This window comes from Benincasa hispida, unplaced genomic scaffold (genome assembly GCF_027475165.1).
Source record: "Benincasa hispida cultivar pf3 unplaced genomic scaffold, pf3_genome.v1.1 HicScf141, whole genome shotgun sequence".
NCBI classification, from domain to species: domain Eukaryota; kingdom Viridiplantae; phylum Streptophyta; class Magnoliopsida; order Cucurbitales; family Cucurbitaceae; genus Benincasa; species Benincasa hispida.
In genome coordinates, this window is record NW_028325754.1 from 24,695 (window position 1) to 34,761 (window position 10,067).

The 10,067-nt window shown below is 30.4% G+C and overlaps 1 long non-coding RNA gene across 1 annotated transcript; it reads left to right on the plus strand.

Moving 5' to 3' along the window:
* The first annotated feature begins 925 nt into the window (after positions 1–925).
* Positions 926–5,028, plus strand: LOC150031201 (uncharacterized). The gene is made up of 4 exons (XR_016526096.1): positions 926–1,130; positions 1,213–1,274; positions 1,365–1,444; positions 4,783–5,028. It is a non-coding gene; the product is annotated as an uncharacterized LOC150031201 (long non-coding RNA).
* The last annotated feature ends 5,039 nt before the right edge of the window (positions 5,029–10,067 follow it).

Sequence of the window (10,067 nt, forward strand, 5' to 3'; positions counted from 1 at the left end):
TTTGTGACGGTTTTAGTTCCATCGTATTTGGTACATTAGATTTTGACGACTGCTTGTCCTATATGTTTTCTTTTTTCTTCGGTGTTTTGATTTTATTTGACAGATTGTAGATTGTTTTTCTGTCTTTAGTTCTAGTTTTGTTTTTTTGTGGTTTTTATTTTCCTTTTTTTATTTTATTTATTTATTTGGTTATATTTTAGAATTAATTTTTCTTTTTAATGGATGGTTCAATTATTTCTTCATCCTCGTGCAGTCTAATTTAATTTGATTTTTACTTATTTTTTATTTTATAGGATTTATTTTGGTAAATTGTTTTTCTACTTTTGCACCATGGGTTTTTGTTTTTTTAGCTTATTTTTTTCTTTTCAATGAAATGTTCAATTTTTTCTTCTAGAATTTATTTTGATACATTGTTCTTCCTCTATTTGCACTATGGGTTCTAATTTTGTGACCCTTTCTCTATTAAATTCCACAAAAGTGTCAAAAATGATTATACTTATTTGGTCCTATTTTATTTATTTTTGCACCAAATGTTGAATTATTTTCACGGTGGTTGGTTTAATTTGTTCTTTGTGAGACATTCTTTTAGTTTTATTTTATTTTGTACCCATTGTTAATTTTATTGCGCTCTCTCTCTTTATTGTCCCTCTTTTATCGACATTTATGTGATGTTGTTTTAGTTTATTTTGTTCGTTGTAGGTACATTACTTTTCTAATGTTGTGTTGTTTGTTCAAGTTTTATGTATTTTTTTCTCTTTTCTATTTCATCGACTTTATGTCTCTTTTAATTTATTACTCTTTAGTTTTAGTTTTTGTATATTATTTTTGTTAACAATATTAATTTGTTAGTTTTGTAGGGAATATTTAATGCATTTCTTGGTTGACTACTTTGGATAACACTTTTTGTATGGTAAGAGAAGGGTGGTAATAGGTAACCAAGTTTTCTTCTTCTTCTTCTTCTTCTTCTTCTTCTTCTTCGTCAGTGTTAATTAATCGCTTTAATTACCTTCTTCTTCTTTGTTAATCTTCTGGTTAGTTTTATTCTTCCTTGTGGTTTAGGGTTTTTTCTATTGGCCTTTTTTACATCTGCATGATCATCATCTAGAAGCTAGCAATTTGAGTGAGAAATGGTTAGTTTTTAATTTTATTCCTCAATTACTTTTTAATTATGGACTAATTAGTTTTCTAATGTTGAACTAATTCTCTAATTAGGCATACTTTGTGGAAGCCAAATTGCAGAACAAATTAAGGAACATCACATATATCTAATCTAGGTTTGTATGAAGTGTGCCTAATTATGTGCACGAAATTACTAGACCTTGTTTATTATGATTCTAATTACTTTTAGGGTTTTCTAATTTCAGATTAAATATTATTGGGCTTTTTGGACCAAGGTGGGATTCATGCACAAACAAACCCCAATTCTCAACTTCTGCTACATCAGGTTTTTTTCTATTTCATTCTTCTTTTTTCAATATATTCTGGAATTTGCTCAAGTTTTGCAAGTTTTGTATATTTTCTCAAGTTTTGGAAGAAGTTGTTTCTTTAAAAGTTTCAAAATTTTCTTACCAAAACATTTTCTCAAACGTTTTTCTTCCTTTTATTTCAAAAAGTCCCCTTCAAATTATCTTTTCAAACTTTTTTCTCAAACCTTTTTCTCTTTAACTTCTCGTATTAAAAAATTCTGCTAAAAATTTTAGGAAAAATATTCTTTTGGTCTATATGTGGTTGGTCTAGTTTCTATTTGGTCCCCATGTTTCAAAATGTTCCACATTTCGTCATAAAGTTTTGGGTGTGGTTTCAATTGTGTCTCTAGGTTTATAAATATAACAATTTTACCCTTGACATTTGAGTTTGTTTCGATTTGGTTTCTATATTTCAAGATCTTCACTTTTAACCACGATCTTTTACTAAATACTCATTTTGTTGTCCATAGTGTCTTTGTATAACATAAATTTAAAATTATTAATATAATTATAATCAATTAAGCTTCACTATTTTTCACCATATTTAAAATTTCACTCCATAGTTATTTCAAATTAATTAAGAGACAGTGACCAATGATTGGGAGTGAGTATTTAATGAAATATTGAAATTGAACGTGTAAAAGCTTGAGAGCTGGGGACCAAATTGAAATAAAGTTCAAACCTTAAGGGTAAAATTGTAACATTTTGACACGGGATTAAATTGAAACTAAATTCAAAATTTAAGAATTAAATGTGTAACATCTTTTAAACTTGAGAGTCGAATAGAAATTAGATCCATAGGGACCAAAAAGATATTTTTCCCAAAATTTTAAAAAAAGTTATTTTCACTTCAATTTTTTCTTTCAAGATGCCAAATTTAAAATATTATTCCTCTTCGTTTATTTCTCATTTTAAAGTAAATATTCCTAAACTATTTTCAAAATATTTTCTGACAAGTCTCTTCAAATTTGTTTTCAAAATATTTTGTTCAAGATCACTTTCAATTTTTTTTTGTTTCGAGGGATTTTCAAAATGACGAGAGTGATTTTGAAAATGACGAAAGTGATTTGGACAATTTTAATCACTCCCTACTCTCTCTTAATCATCTCAGGTATGGATCAGTTTGCTAGTTTTGCACATAAATATTTAACACATTTCTTGTTCACTACTTTTCTTTTAGGGAAAAAAAAAAAAAAAGCTGTAGATAACTTCCTCAACGTATGTTATGATATTTGATCCTATTATTATTTGGTACATGTTATATTCTAATGAACTATGGATTGTGTGTCATTCTTTAATTTCACTTTATATGATATATCGGTTTGTTACTTTTTTTTTTTTTATACACTAACGTCATTTTTAGGTGAATGCTTTTATATATTGTCTTACATGTTTTATTTTTTTCTTTCGTACGTTTGATTTGATTTTATTAGCCTTCTGTCTTTGTTGTCTCTCTTTCATCGACATTTATGTGAAGTTGTTTTAGTTTATTTTGCTTTTTGTATGTTAGTTTTGTACAAAATATTTAATGCATTTCTTGTTGTTGACTACTTTGGATAACACTTCTTTGATGGTAAGAGATGGGTTGATTTATTTTTCTATTATCAGAGCTGAATTCTATTATTGATTGTATTTTGTGTGTCATTTATTTTAGGGTTAAATGACAAATTTGCTGATAATATTTACAAGTAATAGCAAAATATCAGAGTCTATATGCGCTAGATCACGATGGACCACTATTTGACAAATACTGGTCTATCACGATCTAACTTAGATAGACAGTGAAATTTTGCTATATTCGTAAATACTTTGGTTGGTTTTTGTATATTTGAAAACAAAATTAATTATATTTAATTTTTAAAATCAAATGTAGAATTATGCTGAAAATATTAACAAATAATAGCAAAATATCACCGTCTATCTGTGATAGATCGCTATAGACTATTATCTGACAGATATTAGTTTATCGCGATCTATCGCGGTCTATCGCAGATAGACAGTGAAAATTTGTTATATTTGTAAATATTTTGTTTCATTTTTCTATATTTGAAAACGTCATTTATTTTATTTATGTTTTAAATCAAATGTAGATTTTCTTTATAATTTGGGGTGAAAAAGTTATACCTTCTTTTTCTCTATCTATTTTGTGACGGTTTTAGTTCCCTCGTATTTTGTACATTAGATTTTGACGACTGCTTGTCCTATATGTTTTCTTTTTTCTTCGGTGTTTTGATTTTGTTTGACAGATTGTAGATTATTTTTCTGTCTTTAGTTCTAGTTTTCTTTTTTTGTGGTTTTTATTTTATTTATTTATTTGGTTATATTTTAGAATTAATTTTTCTTTTTAATGGATGGTTCAATTATTTCTTCATCCTGTGCAGTCTAATTTAATTTAATTTTTACTTATTTTTTATTTTATAGGATTTATTTTGGTAAATTGTTTTTCTACTTTTGCACCATGAGTTTTTTTTTTTTTTTAGCTTATTTTTTTCTTTTCAATGAAATGTTCAATTTTTTCTTCTAGAATTTATTTTGATACATTGTTCTTCCTCTATTTGCACTATGGGTTCTAATTTTGTGACCCTTTCTCTATTAAATTCCACAAAAGTGTCAAAAATGATTATACTTATTTGGTCCTATTTTATTTATTTTTGCACCAAATGTTGAATTATTTTCACGGTGGTTGGTTTAATTTGTTCTTTGTGAGACATTCTTTTAGTTTTATTTTATTTTGTACCCATTGTTAATTTTATTGCGCTCTCTCTCTTTATTGTCCCTCTTTTATCGACATTTATGTGATGTTGTTTTAGTTTATTTTGTTCGTTGTAGGTACATTACTTTTCTAATGTTGTGTTGTTTGTTCAAGTTTTATGTATTTTTTTCTCTTTTCTATTTCATCGACTTTATGTCTCTTTTAATTTATTACTCTTTAGTTTTAGTTTTTGTATATTATTTTTGTAACAATATTAATTTGTTAGTTTTGTAGGGAATATTTAATGCATTTCTTGGTTGACTACTTTGGATAACACTTTTTGTATGGTAAGAGAAGGGTGGTTATTTTGATTGTGTTACTGTTACATATGAGTTGGCACTTCTTTTTTCTGTATTCTGATCACACTATAGCACATTTCAATATGTGTGATAGATTGAAGTTTCATTAACATTTGGCCTTTCATATGATTATATAAATGTGGTTATGGTTATAATATTAATTTTTCTCCTTAGATCAGAGTCTGCCTAAGGTTAAATTCTTAATCTCAGGCACATTACTTGTTAAGTTGAAGTTAAATTCTAAATCTTTCCAATTCTCCTGTAGTTGCTGGATGAGCTGAAGAAGAAGAATCCTGAGAATGAAGTCCATCTCAACAACGTATATTACATCTCTTAATCTCTCAAACCCTCCCAAATTTGTAGACAAATAAAATTGTGTTGCCCTAACACGGAAGATTCTGTTGCCCTTGTAAAATCATAATCTTTGTATTACTTGTAATTTTTGTTTTCAAGGCTTGAATTATTGTACGCCTTTTAAATTATAATTCTATAGTAGAATTTATGGATTAAATGTCATAGCCATATTGTTCGATGATGATGTGTCATGTTATACTTTTTTACCCAAAAAATGGATTTGGCAAGGGAACTTTTAAAAAACGGACAATAATTGATAAAACGGATAGATTTGGGCTTCAATGTCAGAAGAGTGCTTCATGTTAAAGAATTCTCATGGAGTTGTTGGTGCATTACCTCCTCCATGCCGCTCTGAAAGATGATATCTTTCGCCACTTTATGGAGCCAAAAAACCCTTTGCATTTGGGTACCCGACATCACATAGATAATAATACCATATTGAATGTCCAATCGTTTTAAACCTTATATTAAAAATCTAATGAATAGGGAGAGATAGTATGTGTAGCTAGTTACCCTTCGAAACCTTCAGTCTGTTAGGTCTGCATCTCTGAAACCTTAATGTCGGTTGCAACCGACAAGCTTTAATCACTAAAAACCTTTAATGTCGGTTGCAAATGACATTAAAGGTCTTTAATGTCGGTGGCAACCGACATTGGAGGCTATGTTATTGGTGTTATTGAAGTCCTTTAATGTCGGTTTAAAACCGACATTAAAGGAACCTGACATTAGAGGGCTCTAATAACACTATCTTTAATGTCGGTTGCCAATCGACATTAAAGCCCGAATTTCTTCTAGTGTATTATTATAAACTTTGTTTATGTAAACAGAATATTAGATAACAACAACAACAACAACAACAAGAAGTAATTATTATTATATAAATATAATTATATAATATATTCATTGGGGCGGGACAGGAAACCGGGGTGGGAACGAGGTCGGGGACGAGGATGAGGAATATTCCATCCCCGTCCCCATTTAACCAACGGAAAAAAAATTATCCCATTCCCCGTCTAATCGGGGATTTTTCGTCCCGTTCAAGGCGAGGGCCCCACAGGGTAAATGGATATCCCTAAGGAAGAGCATTGAAAAATTCAAAATTTACTTCAAATTATCACGTTGAACTTTAAATTTCATTAAGTTAGACTCATACGACATTTACCAAATCGTGATAAAATTTCATTGATGAATCAATTGTAACGAGTATGAATAGCAAATGTAATTGCATTTTTTTTTTTATCTTGTTACTATTACTGTTAGCTCTGAAGGTCAAACAGTAATGGTATCAGTAAAAGTGTCAAATTCATATTTTTTTTCCTCTGGAACAATAATCATAACGATAACGGTAACGATACAACATAATTTCTAGATATAATTGAATTGAGCACACTCCATTTGTAAATTAGTTTACATTTTTTTATTACATATTTGAAAGTAGGCCCCATGTGTTAGTATGGACGCTTAACACAAGTAAACACACACCAAAAGATCAACTTTTCACATTATCATTGATTTATTACCTTTTCACTTAGATAGACATGAACTAAGTTGTAATTAATTTCTACAATTTATTCGTTGTTATTCCGTGTTCGTTACTAATTAAAAAGTTGTTAGGGTTTTTGAGGTGTCACATCCCATTACTTTCATTAAATTAGACATAGTTTCTTAGGTTGTTGCGTCCAACATTTGTACCATGTCTGCGACATTTTTTCATTACCTTTTTTTTAATATCAATTTACCCATTATTTATTTATTTATATATTATTTATTTCCAGTTAAAAACATAATGCTCTTTTGATCTCATTTTCTATTTTTTTTCAATTCTTCTTTTTAATTTCATTTTAGTTTGTCAAAGTATTTGTATAATATTAAATTTACTTTTAAGAATTTAAACTTTTGAATCAATCGATAATTATTTAAAATGATATTAGAATAGAAAGTCATGTATTCAAACTTTTTAAATGTTATCTCCTCCTAAATTAATATTCAAATTTCTAGGAAGTGTGTATTTATATTATATTAAAATTAATTTTACCTAGGAGCTTAAGCTTTTAGGTCAATCGGTCATCAATAAAAATTTTCTTTTTACTTCATCTTTTAATATACATTCGCCTATTATTTTCATTTTATTTTTTTTAAAAAAAATAGGTTAATATATATAATTTTAATTTTTTTATTTTTCCAGCACATATTTTTATATTATTCTTTGATATTATGGTTCATCTAGTTGTTCATTTACCGAAGGAAGCCAAATTTGTTGGACTTGTCAATTATAGTTGGATGTATCCAATTAAGAGGTATGATTATTTTTAGATTTTTAATTAATCATTAAAGTATGTTAATTGATCAAACCATTTCATAATATACACACACGTGTAGGAGTTTGAGAACACTGAAACAATATATAAGAAATAAAGTTTGTCCTGAAGGTTCAATTGCAGAAGCCTTTATAGCGAACGAATCATTGGCATTTGTTCAATGTACTTACATGGTATTGAAACAAAATTCAATAATACGGTTCGGAATGATGATACGATAGACTATAATACATCGAAAACTATTGGACATCTACCTATATTTTCACAAAAAGCATGTCCAATTGGTAGTTCACGTATGAAAAAACTATCAGGTGATGAATTACAAAAGGCTCATTGGTATGTCTTAAGCAATTGTGAAGCAGTAGATCCATACATGAGGTATGTACTTATGAACACTCTAAACTTCATTACCTTTTGTTTGATTGACTAATTGAATGAAATCAAACACGAAGATTTCCATGAGCAGCGGAAGGGATCGTTCCAAATTCCATTAAGATTAAACATAAAACAATTACAGTCTAAAAAGAAAACTAACAGGTCATGCATATACAGAAAATACAACATGTTAAACGATGATACAAGGGATAGAGGATGCATACATTTGAAGAACCATTCTTCAAGAATCCATTGAACAGTCTACAACGCGTCCACAAACTGCAATACTCGAACGCAACGATCACCACACGAACAACGCGAATAACCAACAGCTCCTCGAACCCAATCGAATCAAACTCGATTCACGAACAGAGTAGCACACTACCACAAGTGTTACCTTGGTATTCTCGGTGTGAGAATCCAGGAGTTATGGGCTCTATATGATCTTGACTTGAGGAAGAGACTGTAGGTCTACAATTGAGTAGACGATCGAGCAAGTGGGATATAAGAAGCTGGTCTATCGTATAGACGATGTGTTCGATCCTTTAGTAAACGGCAGCCTATTGCATAAACTATAATACTCAATCGTGTAGCAACGATTAGCTGATGACTATCGTATAGTCAACTCTACACGATCGTTTATCTTTGTCAACGCTATCGTTTAGTGAAACTCTTTCACTTGATAGCTTGTCTCTGTGAGAACTTTTCAAATGAGGCAGCTACTAGATTTAGGAAAACAATTTTCCTTTTTATCTCACGGTTACCATAAAACTTTCAATAACCTCCAACTCAATCGGTTATTAGAGAAAAAAATTAATTATCATATAATTAATATATTATAAATAAATATGATAACCGACTTACCATATTATATTTATAACATATAATTTTAATATTTCATCTCATGAAACATACAAACTATAGTTCTTCTTCTATTTTATGGTGTACTTAATGTAAATCATATTTACATTAATTCCTCCACTTGATGTATCTCATACATCATACCAATTATATCATATATAATTGAATTTTTCTTGTTAATTTGAACACTTTAAATCAACCCCAAAATTTGATTCTCAACTTGAACCCATTGAGCTACTAAGAGGACCTTATGGACCTGTAGCTCGAAGCTCTAACGATACGTGAATAGCTGACTAAACTCTTTAGTCACGAGATTCACCATCCGTTAACTGTCGGGCACTCCATAAAGACCGACAGCTACACTTTTCTCACTACATATATATTTATGTGTCCATATTAACCAATCAATAGTGCGATAACCCTTCACAAATCGCTCGTAAGTACAGCTAGGCCAATTTACTGTTAGTTACATCTAACTCCTTCAGTACCACTGATTCCTCTAATGAACATTAAGTCATAGTCCTACTATGACTGAGTCCTCTATTCCAAAGAGAGGATGTGGCCACTATGTTCAAGACTCAGAATCAGCCTTTAAGGGTGTAATCTATCTACTTACCCCTGCTTTGGGGAAGAAGTGAATTCTGTTTTGTGTAACTGAGTTCTCAACTCCCCAATCAGACAAATCCCTAAAAAGGTAAGTTTGTTGAGTTGGCAATCTGGCCACTCTCACCCATACTAATCAAAGGACCGCCCTCATAGGCTCGTTCTCAAAACACTCAGGATTAAGGTCATGTCACCTATGGTCATGTTAGTGAAATGTAAGTCTCAATTATCAATGGCGTTATATAAAGAGATTAATCATCTCGTGGTCCAGTCTTATATAAACTCTTTGTATAGGATACCCCCGCTCGCATGTTTCCACATGAATGGTCAGGATCAGACCATCTGTAGCACGTTATAACATTTGCAACTATTTACAAAGCTGGCCATATCCGTAGTGTCACCAGGATAAGGTATCTCTCCTTTATCCTTATACTACTGACAAGATTATGTCCAATCACTAGAGGCACGCCTTGCAAAGACAGAAGAACATATGGAGAGTGAACATCGAGAGAATGAAAGAAATAGAGCTACTGTAGAAGAAGCGTTAGAAAGTCTAACATAAAAAATACGAGAGAAAATTTAGTCAAATGAATGAATTTTTAGAAAGAATCACTGAAGTATGTTCTTCTATTACTAAGGTAATTGCATTACTTCACTTATGTTCATAGTAGTCAAATTAGTGTAGTGATTTCATCAATTGATTGTGATTGGTGATGTAGTTTTGAATATTTTGTCTGTGTTGGGGGGAAGGGAACAATATTTATGTTTTGTTGTTGTGAAAAAAGTGGTTTGGGGATGGGGGAGTAAATAAATATCTACGTGGGGCGGGAGGGGGGAGAATAAAAGAACAATTGCAAAATATGTTTATAATTGTTATTATGTGATAACTATTGATCAGGTATTTCATTCTTTTCCTTGTCGTGAACAAGTGGTTGGGGGAGGGAAGAAAGAATTAATGTTTAAATATTTGTTGTTGTGAATGTGATGTGGAAGAGGGGGGAGGGGGGGGTGTTGTGAATGTGGGATAGGGGTGGGGGAG